The sequence below is a fragment of the Equus caballus genome, chromosome 26 (assembly GCF_041296265.1).
Source record: "Equus caballus isolate H_3958 breed thoroughbred chromosome 26, TB-T2T, whole genome shotgun sequence".
Classification (NCBI taxonomy): Eukaryota; Metazoa; Chordata; class Mammalia; order Perissodactyla; family Equidae; genus Equus; species Equus caballus.
This window is the reverse complement of record NC_091709.1, coordinates 8,497,806-8,518,276: the sequence shown is the minus strand read 5'-3', so window position 1 is coordinate 8,518,276 and position 20,471 is coordinate 8,497,806. Positions and strand designations below refer to the sequence as shown.

The 20,471-nt window shown below is 37.9% G+C and overlaps 1 protein-coding gene across 2 annotated transcripts in view; it reads left to right on the top strand.

The window, feature by feature from the left end:
- Positions 1-20,471, top strand: part of EPHA3 (EPH receptor A3) — a 368,458-nt gene that overhangs the window by 80,441 nt on the left and 267,546 nt on the right. The window lies entirely within an intron of this gene.

Here is a 20,471-nt window from a genome sequence, read left to right as displayed (position 1 = left end):
CATGTTATTACATCAAATTAATGTTTTAAAAAGGAAAATATGTAATATTACATTGAGTAAGACATGTAGACAAATGTTGGTAAAGTGACTTGAACATTTATAGATATAGTAAACATGAAGTAAAAGATAAGTTAAATTAAATGTTGAATTTGGACTTACCAATACAATTCTAAAAATATTGCGGTGTTTTGATTGACTCTGTGTATTTCTAAAATTAATTGGTGAATATCACAGGAAATATTTAAAGATGCGTGTCCTGTGTGTGTGTACATCTGCATGTGCCTGAAAAGTCTAAGCTAAGCGGTGGCCCCTTCACTGTAGGCACTTATCTGAGACAATTGGCCGTGTCACAGCTCTGTGGCATCACTTCAAGGTTTGGGTTGAGGAATGCATATAGCAATCCTTTGGCTTGTTACAAAACAAATCTATTATATATTATTTAACACAAAAAAATCTCTCAGCACATCAATCTGTTTTCTTTGGTAATTTTAAATTATACAATTACCATATCCTAAATGAAAACAAGCAATCTGGAGAGATACAGAATTTTTGTGAGCAATATAAAATAGCTTACTTTATTCTAATAATAGAAAGGAAAGCTATGTACTATGTGGCATTTGTTTTCATTTGATTTAATATTTTGCATTATGAAAATAGATTCATTCTTTTTCATAGTTACCCTTTTAAAATCCATACATAATACTTCCTCAATAAAATGTGGTTGAAGAAACAAACAGATGAAGCACATCCAGGCGGGAATAAGCCAGCTAATGTCTCATCCTGTAATAGGCACAACGGTGACATCCATGTTGCCAAATGCATGGCTTAGTCCTCAGCCCTCACCTTTCTTTTATATAGAAGCATTTGACAAAACTTATCATTAATTTTATCTTCTCCCTCTAGAAACATTTTCTTCATTTGGTGTTGGAACACAATTTTTGTACTTCTATTGCTTTACTGGTCACTTCTTTTTAGACTCTTTTACTAGATTTTCCCAATATTCTTGATTTCTAAGAAACGAAGAACTCCAGAACTCAGTCTTCAAGTCTCTTCTCTTCTCTCTATAGTTATTTTCTAGCCAGTCTCACCATACGCATATTGACAAGCCCTACATTGCATTTCTGTCTTCATTGTGCTTCTGAATTCCAGACTTGAGGAGAAGGGCTTGTTGCTATCTTCACTTGGATGTTTCATCGGCATTTATAATGAATGTATCCAGAATACCTTCATATACCCTCCCTAAACCTGCTCCCCTTGCAGTTAATCTCCATCTTGATACAAAGTTTCGTTCCTCATATCGCTGAGACCTCTGCTCATAGCAATTTATCAGGACCACTGGTCCCTTTACCCTGTTTCATTTTTGACTGTCTCTTTCTTTCTCCCCCCTGGAAAGTAATTTCCATGGAACTTGAGACTCGGCTGTTTGTTTTGTTCACGGGTTCTATACCAGTCTTGAATAGTCTCTGGTTCATTAGAGGCTCTCAATAAACACTTTGGAGTGGATTGAATGTAAGACTGGAATGAATGCTTCTTCCACAATCTACTTAGACCAGATCCTTGTGCCTGGAGTGTAGCAGGTAAACTGGTTCTATTCTGCTTAGAAAATGTTTATAAAAATGTCTGAAGGGAAAAAATTAAAGGTTTTTTTTTGCAAGAGTATGAAAAGGATTGATCCTACACTATGAAATGAGAAGTGTACCATATACTGATATAAACTGATATAAAAGTGGGGTTTGAGTGTTAACGTCTAAACTTTCATTGCGTTAGTATTAATGTCCGATCCTTCATTCCAAGTATGGTATTGAAGACCATACTGAGAAACCTAGTTCTATTCTAAATTAGGTTTCTCTTCTTGAGAAGACCTGATTTTCGGGAAGTATTACAGTTGTTCATTGCCCCACATCAAGCGGCCCTGAAACAATTGCTTTTATTCCCAAAAGAACCCTTGCTTTCATTTGCAGTAGTTTTTCCACATCAGCTATTCTTTTAATTTTAACAGTGTAATTAGTGAAAACACTAATTTTGCCCAATATGCCCTGCAATTTGTTATTAATATATATCTTCCTTTGTGCAGTAGTCCTATTTTCTACCAAGATATAAGAATGGAAAACAAATTTTAAACTCAGATGTTTTTATTTGGAAGCATAATTTCAACGTTAGGTCCTAGGTGAGAACAGACCTCTCATTGTGCAGAAACCCGGACTCTAAGACACTTCCTGTGCAGCACTATTAAACATCCTCTGTCTGCAGCAGTTCAAGGGTTTACCGCTTAACTGCTCTGTGACTGCTTAACCTGAAGGCTGCACCCACTTCTCTGATATATTTACATGTCGTCTTGAAATCAGGTCATACTTCACTCTATTCATCTTTCTAACACTTGCTAGGAGAATCTGATAAAGAAAAATATTTAATTTTTCTGGACTGGTCCAATTATAATAAAAGATCTTAAATTCTTTTTCTAACTCTCTTCAAAACACTTTGTTTGCCAGGCACACCTACGAAAAATGCTGCACCAGGAAGTTTGGAGTATATAATAAGTCAACCAATTAGTTGGGCACCTCTAAGTAGAAACTTTTTTGAATATAAAACTTTTAAATTTTGCATAAATGTTATTACACGGTGTATTCTTTGCTAGGGCTGCTGCAGCAAAGGACTACAGACTGCGAGGCTTAAACAACAGAACTTTATTTCCTTAGAGGCTAGAAGTGCAAGGTCAAGGTGTCAGCAAGCTTGTTGCTTCTGAGGATGGAGGGAAGGACCTGTCCACCCTCTCTCCTGGGCTTGATGGCCGTCTTCTCCCTGCGTCCAGATTTCCTCCTCGTATAAGGACCTCAGTCAGATAGGATTAGGGCTTACTCTAAAGATCTCATTTTAATTTGATTATCTCTTTATAGACCCTATCTCCAAATATGCTTACATCCTGCTGCATGGGGATTAGGACTTCAAAATATAAATTTGGAGGGGAGACAGCTCAGCCCATAACACATGGTTCACTGCTTACCTATTTCATTGTGTTCTTTTTATTGGAAAAATCAAAATATAATATTCTTCTTTCATTAGTTGAGCAAATATTTATTGGATGACCCCTGCTAGATATTGTGATAGATTAGGAGACAGAAATATATGGACAAATTTGGGCCACAGTGTTTATGAAAAATTGAAATGGAATTTCTCCAGACCATTACTGTGTTCCCTAGCTTACCATAGTTCCTTTCCGTAGTTTCATAGTTTCATGGCTTTGGTCTCGGTTGTGCCTGACCAACTTTGTACCTTTATATGACCTGCCCTTGAAAATTAGAAGCTTTGAAGCACTCTGCTCAATTCTCTGCTACACAGAGAATTTGTAATTTTTAAAGATCACATAAATTTACCTTTAGGGAAAATATAACTTCTTTAGAGAAAAATATTTAAGCAAATCAAGGCAGTATGATGTAATATATACAATAGAACTAGATAAGAGGGAATAGAAGTGCACAGCTATGAACATGAACCAGCGGCCCAGCCTCAGTGGGGGGCCACAATCTGAACAGAAAAGGCACTGAAAGAACTGGGACCCAGAGGTCAAAGCGTCAGTAGCGCCAAGGATGCACAGGAAGCAACGGAGCTGGGAAAAGGAGGATTCTGACACCTATATGAGGGGATGAGAAGCACAGAATGTCACTGGGAACTGACCCACTAAAATAATAATAATAATAAACAGCAAGAAACGTAAGATAAACAAAACAACATGCTCCACAGAGAAGTATGACTAAGAGCCCAATCTGTGCGCTGTGGGCTTGACCGCAGACCTCCTCTGTCCCTTCCAAGCAGATAATGACCTCCTCTCTGTCCCTTCCTAGTATATGATGACCTCCTCTGTCCCTTCCAAGCATTTGAGGACCTCCTTGGTACCTTCCTGGCAGATGACGAGTGCCTCCCTGGCCCTTCGAGGCGCGTGACGTCCTCCCCCAGTCCCTTCCTGCTGTGTGGCGCCCTCCTCTCTGGTATATGAGGACAGACCTTCTTACTTTACCCTTTGGTAGTAGCTCATTGTCCTCTTCCTTCATGGGCATTAGATGGTAATATTCTTTTGCCCTCAGGTTAGAGATGAGGATTGTATTAGAGTACACGTACCAGTAACATTGACAAGTGTCTGGTCAGTAAAAAGCATTCAGTGTGGGATATTGTTGGGCACTAGGCAAGCCTGTGATGGAGCACCACAATCCAAGAGGAGACTCTAGACATTTTCTTCTAGAATCCGTACTCCACTCCACAGTCTTCCCTAACTTCCAGTCACCATCTACAGTCCAGCGGATGGTTCTTGATACTGAAAATGATGTTCTCTGGCCCTCTTGCATCCGGGGTTATACGAATTCAAGTTTAATTGTCTTCAAATTAGCATGACTCTGATTATTAAGCAGAAACTTTCATAATACATACAAATGAGGGTAAAATATACTATATGTAAAATCACCACTTATATTTTAATATATGTCATAAAATAGTGTATATATTATGTATATATGTATATATTATGTAAAATACATGTATCATATATATAATAAAGTAGAAATAAATACTGAATGGTATTTATAACAACCTAAATGGTTCTGACATTTAAGAGTTAGTTCTACAATAAGCAGAGTACAGAATTGACTGGAATATCCTACCAGAATATTTTCTTTCCAGCATCCTTACTCAGTAAACTGGTCCATGTGACCATTTTAGGTGCCATTTAGCTCTGGATGCTGAGGGACTCTGGAGGTCTGTGATTTTAGGAAAAGCATACTAGGAGCCATCCTGCTGCTAATCCAACGCCAACAGGTGCTATAAAAATACCAGTTTTATCCTCCTTTGGTCAGGAATGCAGATACTGCTCGAAATTTGTAAAGTTTGAAGTCATTTTCAAATAAATGTGCTTTGTCACATCTATTATTTATACCTAAGCTTTTGGATTTATCTGTGAATATTCTCTGAAACTTTTTGTAGAAAGTTAAAATATTATTTGGATAACAGCATAGAGTTATGGATTATATTAGCGTAACGTTTGAAACCACAAAATAATATATTCTGTTGAATACCTTCTCTTTATGTGGGCCATTTACAAGATATTTGAGATATCACACACAAATAAATGGTCATACTGTGAACAAAGAAAACAAGAACTCTGTATCCTTTGTATTTGGCCGTGATTTGGGGATTCAAATTTTGTTTTAAAGTTCAAAATTTCTCTGATGATAATTAACAACTGTTCCCCCAATTGATACTGTCCTTGTATTACTGTTGTAACAACTGTTACAATTTGATAAACCTATTTTTCAAAATTTAATTTGTCAGAAAAATTTTCTCTATTCTCAATCATTTTGGTAACGGTTCAATTACGCTTTCTTTGAAAAGGTTTATCATACAAAATAATGTTCTGAATACATACCCTTTAGCTTTTTAAGTTTCTCCCAGTGTGTTTACTTGCTATTCAAATGTTAATAATGCTGAACCATTTTCCACATTCAAATGTTTAAATTTTCCTTCATCTCTAAAATTTTATGAACCTTCCATGTATTACACTTATTTGTAATCCTGAACATGTGGTTATTTACAATCCCAATTTATTTATTATTTTTGCTTCTAATCCCATTCACTTTGGGCTATGAAACTGAATATACTATATATTATAGAACATTTATGATCATATGTTAATTTTTTTAGTGAGATGTTTGCCAATTTTGTTTGCAATTGTCTTTAGGTCAAGATTGAAATAAGGTTAAGTCCATTCTCAAATATTCTTCCAAAAATGTAGCTTTCCTTTAAAAAATACTCATATTTCAAAAACTTGTTAAAATGTACTATAAAGTACATAATGATGTGCTTATAAAATGGGATTTCAAAATTTCTAAAAATATAGCAATATAACCTTCCTGCATTTGTTTCAAACCCATTAATCTTTGCCGGTGACTGAGGGGAATTTCCAGTTAAGATTTCCCATGGCTTACTAATGGAACAGAGTTCTACCAAACTGACTTCAAAATTAGTCCTTTCTGTTTGGCAGAGACAGTGTGGTGTATTGGCGCGAATGTGGAACTGAGCGTCAGACCTGGATCTCGTCGGTCTAGGCTGGACCCTAGACCAAGCAGCACTGTGACAGTGGACACTTTTATCTCTCTCCCTAGATGTCAGTCTCTTCCACTGTGGAGAAGGTCTCAAGGTCCCTTTATGTGGGAAATGCCTTATGCAGGCTCTGTCCCTGTAGAATCCACTGAATCTTTTCTGTTTGATAAGAAAATTGTTTAAAAAAATGCCTGCGGTTACTACCTCAACTTCTTCTCTGCTATACCCGCCTTAGTTCCATAAAGTTTTAGAAAAATCCCCACTACCTAAAAGAAAATTCTTGTAGTCACAGATATCCTTTTGCCTACCACATGCCTTTCACTGTAAAGTATCCTCTATGTTAAATGCAAAGTTCTTTCCCGTATCTCTGACGTTTTCTCGTTGTTCAACTCCTACCTCCGTAAAGACTCCCGTATTTTCCATCCTTAAGAAACTTTTTGATGTGGGGAACATTTCAATACGGATGCTTTGAAAGAGCAATTTTTATAATATTTTCATTTCTTTCATCAGCTCATCTTTCTCTTCCTAACCGCTAAAGCATTTCAAAACAGTTTCTAAGATTCTTTTTTTCTTATATTTTTTCTTTTTTAATCATCTTAATCATTTCCAAAGCTTTAGTTATGCAGCTCCAAAATCTGGATTTCTATTCTTTTTTTTTGTTTTTGAAGATTGGCTGCGAGTTAACATCTGTTGCCAATCCTTTTTTTTCTTCTTCTCCCCAAAGTGCCCCCAGTACATAGTTCTACATTCTAGTTCTTCTATGTGGGACGCCACCTCAGCTTGGCCTGATGAGTGGTGCTAAGTCTGTGCCCGCGGTCTGAATCGGGGAAACCCTGCGCTGCCAAAGCCAAGCGCGTGAACTTAATCACTTGGCTACGGGGCTGGCCCCTGGATTTCTATTTTTATACCTTTTTTTCCCCTCTGACTTCTGAATGACCTTTCCAACTTTTGAAAATGTTTCTGTCTGTGTTTCACACTGATGTGTCAGATGGCTTATATTAAACAAAACTGCTCTTCTTGCTCACAAAACTTTTCCCACCATATTGCCGCCTCTCTCTGCTACTAACATTATTTCCAAGTCATCAAGACAGATTAGTGGAAAATAGAAAAGGCTTTGTAATGTAAGAGCCCTGGGTTTGAATGCAGGCACCACTTTTTACCAGCTACTTATTTGGGGCAGGTGGTTGAATCCCTTACTAAACTACATTTGCCTCATCTGTAGAATTAGTTGATAACAGCACCTGCTGCCCAGGATTTTAACAAGAACAAAACGATGCATTTCTGAGAAAGCTCATAGCTATTAACATCCTCATAATATGATCAATATGCTTATCAAATATTAGCTTAAAACCTCAGAGTCATTTTCAGGTTTTCAGTTTTCTCAAACCAAGTATCCATCAATTGCCAAGTCTTAGTCCTACCCCTGAAATGTTACTGCCATTAAAAATTACCCTTTCACTTGCTCATTCAATGAATGGACTATGTGGAACTGTGCTTGGGGCTGGACATCAATAATGAGCCAAAGGGACGAGCTCCCTCCACCCCTCCCTTAGCTAATCACAATAACTCTCTAAGTCATCTCCTCCAGTCCTCCTCCAATCCATCCTAAATACTCTTATCAAAGTAACGTCCTAAATCTGAGCTTTGTTTGAATATCTTGAGTCATGAAAAACCTCAGTTACACTCCAAGCCGTCCATATGATCATCTCGTACTCCTTCTCTAATTTCTCCTGTTCTCTTTATAGCAACTAGCGTGATGCTATGAAACAATGAGACTTGTCAATCCTCTGCTCAGCCCAGGATGGACTTAAACTCCTTCAACTCTTCCGTTTCTTCCCTCGTTTCCTCCCTCTTCCTGGGATATACCAGATACGTCCCAATCCCTGGGGCTCTTTACTCCAGATACACCCCACTCCTGGGGGCTCTTTACTCCAGATACACCCCGCTCCTTGGGGCTCTTTACTCCAGATACACCTCGCTCCTTGGGGCTCTTTACTCCAGATACACCCTACTCCTTGGGGCTCCCGACTCCAGATACACCCCACTCCTTGGGGCTCTTTACTCCAGATACACCCCACTCCTTGGGGCTCTTTACTCCAGATACACCCAGCTCCTTGGGGCTCTTTACTCCAGATACACCCTACACCTTGGGGCTCCCTACTCCAGATACTCCCCACTCCTTGGGGCTCTTTACTCCAGATACACAACACTCCTTGGGGCTCTTTGCTCCGGATACACCCTACACCTTGGGGCTCCCTACTCCAGATACACCCCACTCCTTGGGGCTCTTTACTCCAGATACACAACACTCCTTGGGGCTCCCTACTCCAGATACACCCTACATCTTGGGGCTCTTTACTCCAGATACACCCTGCTCCTTGGGGCTCTTTACTCCAGATACACCCCACTCCTTGGGGCTCTTTACTCCAGATACACCCTGCTCCTTGGGACTCTTTACTCCAGATACACCCTACTCCTTGGGGCTCCCGACTCCAGATACACCCCACTCCTTGGGGCTCTTTACTCCAGATACACCCTGCTCCTTGGGACTCTTTACTCCAGATACACCCTACACCTTGGGGCTCCCGACTCCAGATACACCCCACTCCTTGGGGCTCTTTACTCCAGATACACCCTGCTCCTTGGGGCTCTTTACTCCAGATACACCCTGCTCCTTGGGGCTCTTTACTCCAGATACACCCCACTTCTTGGGGCCTTTTACTGCAAATATGTCCTGCCGGGCTTCTTATGGCTGTCTCCTTTGGCTTCATGCCCTTTCCTGACGCATCCACACTCCTTTACTCAAATGTCACCTGCCAGCGAAGGCTTCCTCTCCTGTGAGCCATCTTTTCTGGTCTTTATCACATCACCTTTCCAGTGAGGTTCTCCTGGGCCATTCTTTTTAAAATCTTCCCCTCCTCCCAACATATACAACTGTGCCCTCTCTTTGCCTCCTTTATTGCTTCTTAAAACATACCACTACATAAGAAAACATAAATTTTACTTCTTTATCTTGTTTTTTTAACCTGTCTCTCCCTCTAGGGGGTACACTCCCTGAGGAGAGAGATTTCAGACCATTTTGTTCATTGCTATCACTCCAGCACCTAATAGAGTCCCTCATGCCTAACAGGGGTGGTAGATTAATCAAAGAAAGACTAGCTTCCTTTCTCACTTTAGCTACCTCACAATACCCACATTTAGTCAGTATTTTTGTGTTTGTATGCCTTTCTTTCATGTTGCTTCCTCTGCCTGGGTGTTCCTTTTTCTTTTTTCCCCTCATCACCTATTTTCACTAATAAAAATTCCACTTATGTTTAAATTTCTTGCCTAAATGCCACCTCTCAGCTGCTGTTCTCTTTCTCTGTTCCCACAATGAGTATTGCCATTCTTTGACACATTCTCTGCCCTTCTCTAATGTCCCACACCAATCCACCATCAAGTCCTTTGGCTCTACTACCAAAATATTCCTAGAATTTGATTTGTTCACTCCCTCCCCCATCAATAATGTCCCATCCTCTCTCACCTAAGCTATTATATTAACCTCCGAATGACCTTGCATCTTGGACCTTTGCTCCTTATGTTTATTTTCCACACAGCAACCCATGACCTTTTCAATACATGATGGAGTATGTCACTGTTCTGGTCAAACTCTTTACTGAATTCCTATTTGTCTGAGAATAAAAGCCAAAGTGCCTCACATGGACCTAAATGCTCTTGTGCCCAGCTGCCTGTCTGCTTAGCGTTTCCACACTTCACACCTGCACCCCGGGGCCTCAGCCCTAGTGGCCTCCTTGCTGTGCCTCGGTTACAACAGCACCACCAGTCTCACCGCCTGTGGGCTTCCTCTTCTCTCAGCCTGGGACGCTGTATCCACATATTTGCCTGGTTTCCACTTCACTCATGTCTGCAGAAATGAGAACTTATCCCTGGTTACTCCATCTAAGATATAATTTTCATCAACTCACCTATGATCTTCTCTTCCCTTATCCTGTTTTTATCTTTGTTCTTCTTTGTAATGATTATCACTACCTCACCTATGGGTGTGTGTGTGTGTGTGTGTGTGTGTGTGTGAATGTGTGTTTGCTTACTCTTTGTTTTCTCTCAAGAAGAACATAAGCCCCATGAAAATGTTAGTGACTTGATTATTATTTTTTCCATGGGGTGGGACATCCCCAAGGCGTAGAAGAGTGCCTGGCTCACAGTGGATTTCTGTTGAATGAATGCATGACTGTCTAACATTAGCATTGCACACATGTATTTCCATTCTTATAATGTAAGCTTTTCCAGGGCAAGAAACCATGAGTTCTACACTTTTATCATAATGGTAGTACCAGAAAACTAGTACATAAGTGCTTAATAAATATTTGTTTTACTTAGCAGGTAATGACTATGAAAGCACTTATTAGCTATCAACATCATCTATTAATCAACTGAGCAATCCGATGAGAGAGATAGATCTCATCCCCATTTTAGACCTGAGATCACAGATGCGGAACACACTGCCCAGTATGAAGTAAAAGCATCATAATAATAGTACATATTTTTATTTTATTAAAGGGTAGAATATGTTTATTAGTAAGTTATACAGATAGATTATATACTTTTTATTTAAAAAAAAGAATAGGAGGTAAAGTCAAATATTTAATGAAATTACAGAACAATAGTACCCGGTAAAGTGTGGAATATTATTGGCAAAACTTTTACTCCACATAAAATGGCAAATTGATCATAGAGAAAAGATGGCTCATTTATAATAAAAATAAGAAGCAGTCCAATATTCAGCTAGCTTTTGTCATTAATCGTATTTATGGAATTTCAAAACAATAAAACAAATTACACTTGTCAGAAATTGTGGTAACCTCAAATAAATTTAAAAGAACTCTAGACTCATTTAAAAAGAGTAGAAATAGGAAAAGCTTGAATTTAAAATACATTCCCATTATTTTACAAGGAAAAAACATCCGTGTATTCCAATGACGCTTTTGGTTAACTTAGTTTTAGCAGAATACTAATAACATTCATTTACTGTTTCCCAGAAGCCACACAGTGTTACAACTATTTTAAGTGGGTAATCTGCTTTTTCTCACAAATCTGCAGAAAGAGTTTTCTGTTCTTTTCCCCATTTTACAGGTGTGTAAATTGAATCGCAGTCTGTTAAGCCTCCCGGTCATCAGGTCGCAGGGCTAGGTCTCAAGCCAGGCGCTGTGTGACTCCACCCCTCACTCTGGGCTCCCTAGGGTGCTTGGTGGCTGAGGGTCGAAGGTTTCCAGGAAGCGCTGTTGCTACCCTCACTGGCAGAGCAGCAGAAGAGTCTCTGTAGCTTTAAGATGGTTGCTATAAAGCAGCTTACATTTCAGGGAAATGCCCTCAAGAATGATACTTATTGTGTTAAAAAATAAACTTAGTTATCCACAGATCTGTAAAGCTGAGCATGTGTTCCACAGTGACGTGAGTGGATTTCGTTTCGTCGCTGTCAGTGCTGCACAGGTGGATAGTCAATCGCTGTGAGTTACCGGGCCTGCGGCGCATTGTCATGGCGGGAAACGACACGAACCTCACCACTGATGCGAGGCTCTCTGCCGTCACCGCTATGCATGAGTCTCTAAGTAGCTGAACATTTGTAATAATTCTGCAAATGTCCGTCTTAGCACAGATTTCAATCCAGACAAGTTAAGCCAACCTGCATGGAATTTCCCCCCATTATTTTCAAGCAGTTATATTGAGTTCTAAAATTACCATTTTTATTGGGCAATTTCATATTGAACATTTGTCCAAGAATTGGAAACATGATAGTCTCATTGTCCCATTCCCTAATATTTAAGGGAAATTTATTGTATAAAAAGTAAAGTCATTTGGCTATATATGAAGAGGAAGACAGTGAGCAAAATCTCTGATAAATGTAAACAATGTTTATTTTTCCAACTTTTATGGAATAGATAAATGGTTTGTTAAATTATATTTTAACCATATTGAGCTCCTCTTTGCCGAAGTAATTTGCAGATAATGATATACTTCATGGTTATAGTTTTTAAAATCACATTTTTGCAATTATAAGTCTCTTTCACATTATAAATTGAAATATTTCACTATTAAAATCAATTCTCTATAATGCAAATTACACTTTTCCTATCCTTCCATTAAAGAATGTTGACATTCTTCCCCTCACAGCAAAAATAAATACAAATTAGCAGGTTTAATTGAAAACATTTTACAACGGTGAATTTAGATATGGTCTCCCCAAGGTATCGTTTATATTTTAGCACATCATATCTGTTGCAAGTCAATTCCTCTAACTAGATATTCACTTTTTTGGTTGGTCTTTAAGCATTTTGCATTATTTTTGAAAGTTCTTCTATTGCCATCTCTCCATCTCCTAGACTTTAAGGTTCTTTTCTTCATCTTCCAAAGATGTTTACCGTCTATTCCAAAATTCTTTATCATAAATTTACTGACACTTAGTTTCTAGAAATTTATTTCCCTCTTTTTCTTAAAAAAAAATTGCAAATTCTTATAAACATGGAATGGGTCTTTACCTAGTGAGAGCCACTCTCTGACACATACCTCTCCAGAGTATTGATTTTTAAAATTCAATGCCTTCTGTACCAGCAAGCACCCCTCTGTACTTTGTTAGTTATATATTTAACTTTTGGTACATCACAAGAGATTTAATTTTAGTAAATCTCTGTAGGGTACTTGGTTTTAGCCACTGGGCTAGATGTTTGGGAGGGGAAGATGAGCCAAACTGGAGACCATGTAGGGGAGAAAAAATAGTAATGAAAGAAAGAAATGAGTATCTCTTTATAAAATAACAATGGATATAACAAAGGGACTCTCTGTTCCTTAAGAACAGGTACCCTGTCTATCTCCTTCATTATGATATTATTAATATGGAGTTTGGCATGTTATAGTTATTCAATAAATATAAGCTGACTGTTCTTGAAAGGAGATGTACAGAGTATAATGAGAACACTGTTTCAGAAGAGAAAAATTAAAGAAACGCATTTATTTACAGACACATATCTTGATTTTTTTCCTGTTGATGCTTGCAATCTTTCAGTACAAACAGGAGTCTTTCTGAAATATGTGTTAGCAGTCAAAAAAATTCTAATTTAATGAGCTATGTCACACTTTCTGCACATGTAGTTGTGTCCTCTATTCATTCACAAGAAAAAGTGACATCTCTTTATAATCTTTTGGGAATGTTCGGTGCACATTCGCTTAACAGATGTCATCTTAAGGCCTGTCTTCTGTGTCTTTGCAGGGGTCTGTCTGAAACCGTCCTCTTTTTTCCTTTTGGAGAACCAACTCATGGTCCAGAGCTGACCATGTGCCTCTCTTCAGTAGTGTCTCACTGTAGTAAATGAAGTAAAGACATGTCAGTTGATATTGCTCAAACTGGCCCAGGCCTTTCTGTTCTAAGCAGCTGCCTACACTCCCACTGCTTAGCACCACTTGTCCTGCCACACCAAAACCCAATTCCTTAAACAGGTTGGTCCTCACACAACTTCCTGTTTGCTCACACTTTTCCTCCCTCTGCCTGCCCCCATATTCCCACCTGTAAAAGTTCGAGCCATTCTAACCTTCCTTTTCTTCTTCCTTTCTGCTGTTCCAGAACTTTCCTTCTGGTGGCAATACTTCCTTTCTCCACAGCTCCTTGCAGGACCACAAATAGAGAACATGTCATCATCTGCCTGTGGGATTCTCATGCCGCTCCCTCCAGCATCAACTTCTGATAACAAAAATGGCATTCTACTTACCTTTTTACTATATACACTTTCTAACATAGGCTTTACACATAGAAACATTTAATAAATGCATGTCAAATTGAACAAAACTGCTATTATGGAAGCATCTTAATAAATCACACATCACCAAAGAAAATCACAGGAGGGAACTAGCAAACTATAAAAACAGTGCATGCCTAAAGACAGTTGTCTTGCATTCATCCCAGTGATAAAGATGACTTTCCCACAGACTTTGTTTACATCTTTCTGTAACACACACATTTTATATTTACCACCAGATGCAAAATAGAAGAAACTCTGATTAGATTTACTTTGTTTGTTCTAATAATATCACGCAAACTTTGGTGGCTGGTAGTAGCTGACATTATCCAGGTGAGCTTCTGCATGAGGCGTGTCTGGGCCTTGGCAAATCTGGATTCAAACCCAGATGGCATGTGAGCTTAGCAAAAGGTCCTTCTGCAGAGACAGGGGCAGGGCTTTCCAGAACTTCAGACATGGTTTCTAAGGAGATTCAGAAGTCTTGGAAGCTGATTTTGGAGTATGCTGTCAGGTCAAGTTGACATCAGAAATTAATAATTCAGAAGGCCAAGGGACATATAGCATTGGTTCCCAACTGTAGGCAATTTGGAAACAATAATTAGTTTGGATAGGCACCCATGAAATAGTATTTTAAAAAAGCTCTCTGGCTAAGGTTTAGCCAGAAATGAGAACCATTGATGTAAGAGAATTAGACAGACAGTGGTCAGAAATAATGTGCGAAGATGTGGCCACAGCCCTGAGGTCTCCCTAAAATCCCACTGAATCCCGACTGGGAGGAGAGGACATACAAATGAAGCCCTGCAATGGCGAAGCCAAGGGTGCTCTGGTTCCTGTCCAGGTTGAAAGAAACCGAGAAGGACTGAGAATGAAGGTGGGAGCATTGGTGAGCGCGAGGCGCTGGAGAGAGACAGAGAATCTAAGGCACACCCTACAGGGCTCCCAAGGATCCCCATGCCCTCAAGCTTTCGGAAGACAACGCCTGTAACAGGCTGCATCTTGTACGTACAGACTGTATCATGGCCTGGCCAATATGCCTGAGAATTCTAAACAGCGATCTTACGTCCTCCAGGTCTAAACTCTTCCTCTCACTCGAAATCCTTTGTTGTCTTTTCTCATTCATAATCTCTGGTCCTCAAACCAGGAAACTTCTAGAAGAAAACATAGGCAGTACACTCTTCAACATCAGTCTTAGCAGCATATTTTCAAGTACTATGTCTAACTGGGCAAGGGAAACAATACAAAAAATGAACAAACGGGACTACATCAAACTAAAAAGCTTCTGCACAGCAAAGGAAACCATCAACAAAACGAAAAGACAACCTAACAATTGGGAGAAGATATTTGCAAACCATATATCTGATAAGGGATTAATATCCAAAACATATAAAGAACTCATACAGCTCAACAACAAAAAAATTAACAATGTAATTAAAAAATTAGCAAAAGATCTGAGCAGATATTTTTCCAAAGAAGATATACAGGTGGCCAACAGGCACATGAAAAGATGTTCAACATCATTAGCTATCAGGTAAATGCAAATAAAAGCTACAATGAGACATCATCTCACTCCTGTCAGAATGGCTATAATTAACAAGATAGGAAACAAGTGTTCGAGAGGATGTGAAGAGAAGGGAACCCTCATAAACTGCTGGTGGGAGTGCAAACTGGTGCAGCCACTGTGGAAAACAGTATGGAGATTCCTCAGAAAATTAAGAATAGATCTACCATATGATCCAGCTATCCCACAGCTGGGTATTTATGAAAAGAACATGAAAACACAAATGCATGAAGATACATGCTCCCCTGTGTTCATTGCAGCATTATTCACAATAACCAAGACTTCGAAGCAACCTAGGTGCCCATCAAGAGACTAATGGATAAAAAAGATGTGCTATATTTGCACAATGGAATACTACTCAGCCCTAAGAAATGATAAAATCTGGCCATTTGTGACAACATGGATGGACCTTGAGGGCAATACACTAAGCAAAATAAGTCAGAGGGACAAAGTCAGATACCATATGATCTCACTCATAAGTAGAAGATAAACAAGGACAAACAAACACGTAGAAACAGACTGGCTTGGTGGTTACCAGAGGGGAAGTGGAAGGGAGGAGGGTGAAAGGGGTATTTAGGCACATGTGTGTAGTGATGGATTGTAATTAGTCTTTGGGTAGTGAACATGATGTAGTCTACACAGAAATCGAAATATAATGATACACACCCAAAATTTATATAATGTTATAAACCAATGTTGCCACAATAAAAATAAATTAAAAAAAATCTCTTGTCCTTTAAATCCTTTCCTGGTTTTCCAGCTCTTAGTATATTTTACCCAAAATGAGATGTTGTTCTCCCTATATTTAATAAGGCAGTTTTAATACCATTATCAAATTTCTGCTGGACATATAGGGGTTAAAAGTGGGGGGGAAGGTAGTGGATGGCATTCATTAAGATTACTGGCCATACCATCCCAGGCATGCCCCTCTGGGTATTGCTATCCTTAGACCCTGGACCCCATCTTGTTGCTGATGCTGGATTTCCAACATAAAATCCCCATCTTCTCTCTCCTGGATCCCTGGTTGCAATTGTAATTCTCTTACTTGACCAAAAATCAACAGCAACAGTAACAAAGACCCAAAAATCAATCTTATTCCTCATTTTTCTCACCTTTTTCATTTTACTCTACCATTTTATATAATATTATTAGAAATATATATCTGTGTGTGTGAACTTTTGGGAGTAGAATGAGCTAAGAAAAACTACGTATGGATGGAAAATACTGATTTTTGTAGATATATCTGTGCCTGATGCTTGATATTAACATCCTTACTGTAAGCAACATACATCTGCATGCTTAACATGCAGATATGAGATAAATGTTCAAATATTTCTAGGGTGAACTTTGAGATGACTATGGGTGTGTACAAAGGGAAAGAAACATGGGAGTAAGAAATATGAGTGAAGAAAGAATAACATGAACTAACTTAATATCACTTAAAATTATTGAGGGCAAGATTAATCATCATTAGCATTTTGTAAAGTGCAGAACCATATGTTTCTTATTAACCATTGAAGTGTAACTGTAACATTGTAAAAATAAGAATACTGGCGATCATTTTCTTTTAATTGTCATCTTCAAATTTCCAAAAAACTGGTTTTAAGTCTTGTAAGGTAAATCGTGAAGTTATTTTTTCTTACTTTCTTAATATTTCCCACATCATGTTAATCTATGCACTGAATGTATTGCAGATTCTCCATTTCTTAAAGAAAATGTAAACAATTTCTTCCTTACTACCTATTAGGAAGTACCTAAAAATATATCTCAGAGAGTAACTAAAATCAATAATGAGTATAAATCCTTAATTACTATAATTGAAGCTTGTGCAAATGATAGCTATTAAGTTAAGTGCTGATTAGTCATTAAAAATATATGTTTCCCACCAAAATACATGTTTGTCTCAGTGACAAGGAACTCTGCTGTCTAGAAAACATAAATTAAGAGTGTCTTTCACACCCCACACTCTCTCTTGACGATGAGGAGCTCCACTGTGGTTTTGCTGCTGGGAATAGATTTCAGAATGACCCTTCTAGGCAGAGGAAGTCTGGGCACATGGCTTTCTTATAGTTGTAGCAACCTGGAAAAAGAAGAAAAAACAAGCAACTCAGCTCTGGCCTCTGTGGTCTAATAATTAAAGCTCAGAGTAAGAATCTGGAATCTAAATACCAGAATTGGTGGTTTTAAATTTGAGGTGTAGGAAGAATTTGAGCTCTTCCTAGTTCTGTGTCCTTTTCTGCAGAAGACAACTTTACAGCTGGGCACACTTGCAGAGAATTTTTTTAAGGATAAGGAAAATGAAAAGAAAGATGATTTGAACCACTCACTTCTATATGTCACTAATTTTATACGTCATCCATTTTTTCTCCAGGTCCACTTTGGGACAATTACTATAACAATATAATATCTCCAATAATTTATGAAGGTTACACATTAGTTCTTGGAGTAGGAAGAGGGGGTAAATATGGACATTCTTTAAATTTGTAAAGTGTAGATATTACATCTTTCATTAATGGTTTCCGTTGTTACTGCTGCTATTGAGAAAATGTTCACGTAGAGATTTTATTTCTACTATCTTTAGTCTTTAGCAAATTCTAGAATTAGAGACTTGCTGTTTTTGCATGTGGTCTGAGATGGCAAGCCACCATCACTTACAGGCAATTTGGTCTTCATTACAAATTAATGAAGTGATAATTGCTCTCTGCAACCTTTTATGTGCAAAGCATGCTGATGCTGTTTGCGTTATCTTCTTGCAATTTATACCTCTGCCTTCAAGGACACGTGATAGCTTGCCTAATTAACACTGAGAGGAAAAGTGTTAAACTACAGTGATATCTCCATAATTAAAATAATATTTTGCATCAAATTATGAAAATCTCTACATAGTCTCTTCTCTGATGTCTAGTGAATGCTGTTCATAGCAGGAGAAATGTGCAACCGATTCAGCCATCAAAGCACAAACTCATATCTATTCTGATAAGGAAATCTTGACCTAAAAGTTTTTAAGTCAGTTGGTGTATTTTTAAGTAATGATGTTCGTGATCTAACTTTCTGTAACATGTTCACAGAAGACATCTGTTCTTTGGAGGTTTTGTTAGCTCTGTACTTTACAAAGCCCTTGTAGGACCGATGTCAGGATAATGGAGAAGATTCCACATAACACTGACTATTCAACATTAGAGTTTTTCTGAGCTCCAACTGTTCGCTCTTCTTTTATTTCTCTGATTTTAAACTAATACATTAATTTTGCTTTGAGTGTGGCTGTACTATTATAGGCACCTCGGTGTAAAGACTTGAGACCTGAGCTCTCAGGGGCACTTTTCTTCCTAAAAACTCTCTGCAGAATACAGTCACGGCACGGATGTTTGAAATGGTGTACGGGTGATTATTAAAGTATGGTGTGAATATTTTCTATTCTTACATTTAGATGGAAATATATCTTGTATATTATGTTTAGAGTTTTCTAGACCAGTTCAAATTTGTTCCTTTGTTGGACCTTGGATGTGACCAATGAAGTCAAGCCAATTTTGTCTCCAGAAAATGAGTGCCTGTCTTATATTCCAGACCCTAAATGATCTAAGATTATTAAAATAAGTACTTTTCATTTGTTTCTGCTTTGTTTTTAGGTTGGTAAGAGAGCCATGGAGAATAGAAGTTTTTAGACTGTGTTTCTCACACCCATTGGGGTCCACACATTTGATAATTCAAACATCCTAAAGTAAATAATTTATTTTTTCCAATGAATTCAAAGTCCAAATAAATGTTGTATTTCTTTGCTTGTGGTTACCACCAATTTAACAAATTAATATTTTATTTCATTCTGTCAGTAGAATTTGGGGATTGGAATTCCTATGTGCTTTCAATAAATATAAATAGAAAAAATGTTAATACACTTTAAATGCCCTTAATTTAACTAAAAATATCTAAAACTTGCCATTCATGATGAAAATAATTAACTCTCTTAATGGAGAAAAATTTAGGAACACATTTGTAATGGGCTTCACATGATTTTATTTATGTATTTACAAAATTAAAATGCATTCTCTAATAAGAACTTTATATTTCTTCACCCCCTGAATGATTCCTACACATATTATAAGACAAAAAGCATTTTTGTGCATCTCCCAAAGGTGAAGCTTTGTGCTGCATACCATGGAGGATATGAAGAGGGCTAAAATTTAGCAAACGTGTGTGTACCAAAACTAAATTAATCCTAGCATGGATCATGAATTAAGTTTGTAAATGAATAAGGCATTTAATTAGAGTTGAATAATAGAGAAAGTTTCTTAAGAATGACAGGGTAGTGGAAGGCATCAAGAAGAAATGAGACAGTCCAGGTGAGGTGGTACCACAAACAGGAAGATCCCACATAACTTGCGAAAACAGTGGAAGAGTTCACAGTGACAAGAGCACAGTGTGTGCTGAGTAAGACATATCAGTCACTAGTCTCAATTCATACTTTCGGAAAAATATAAATTTAAATTGGGACCAGTTTTTGGGAAAACACAAAAACTAAAGAGTTTGCAAGCTATTGCGTAGGTTCTGGGGAGCCATAGAAGACTCTGAATTCCAGAATGACATGGCAAAAGGTGTATTTTCATGGCAGCAGCAGGCAAAATTTGGCATGGTGAAAATAAAATATAGACATGAGGATAATAGTTAAAACAGGTAGTATAGTAGTTATAGAATCATAAGTAACACAAACTGTCTGATGCTAACTTAAAAGCTTCTCTGTGTCTGGCCTAAGGATCACAGGAAGCAATCCTTACTGTTCTAAAAAATCTTAAAGCTTTTTAAGTGTTTTTACAGTGAGAAAAGTTGTATTAGGATAATCCTAACTGCTATAATAATAGCAGCAACCTACATATCCATTTATTTCTTGCTTGCATAAAATTTAATGTGGGTAAAAGATATTAAGAATTGAAATGCTTACTACACGTATGTCTTCAGTTCTCCATGCATAACTATTAATGTTTTATTTTGAGGGGGAAGGGAGCCATGTTTATATTTTTACTTCAAATTTGCTTTCATAGTTCCTCAACACA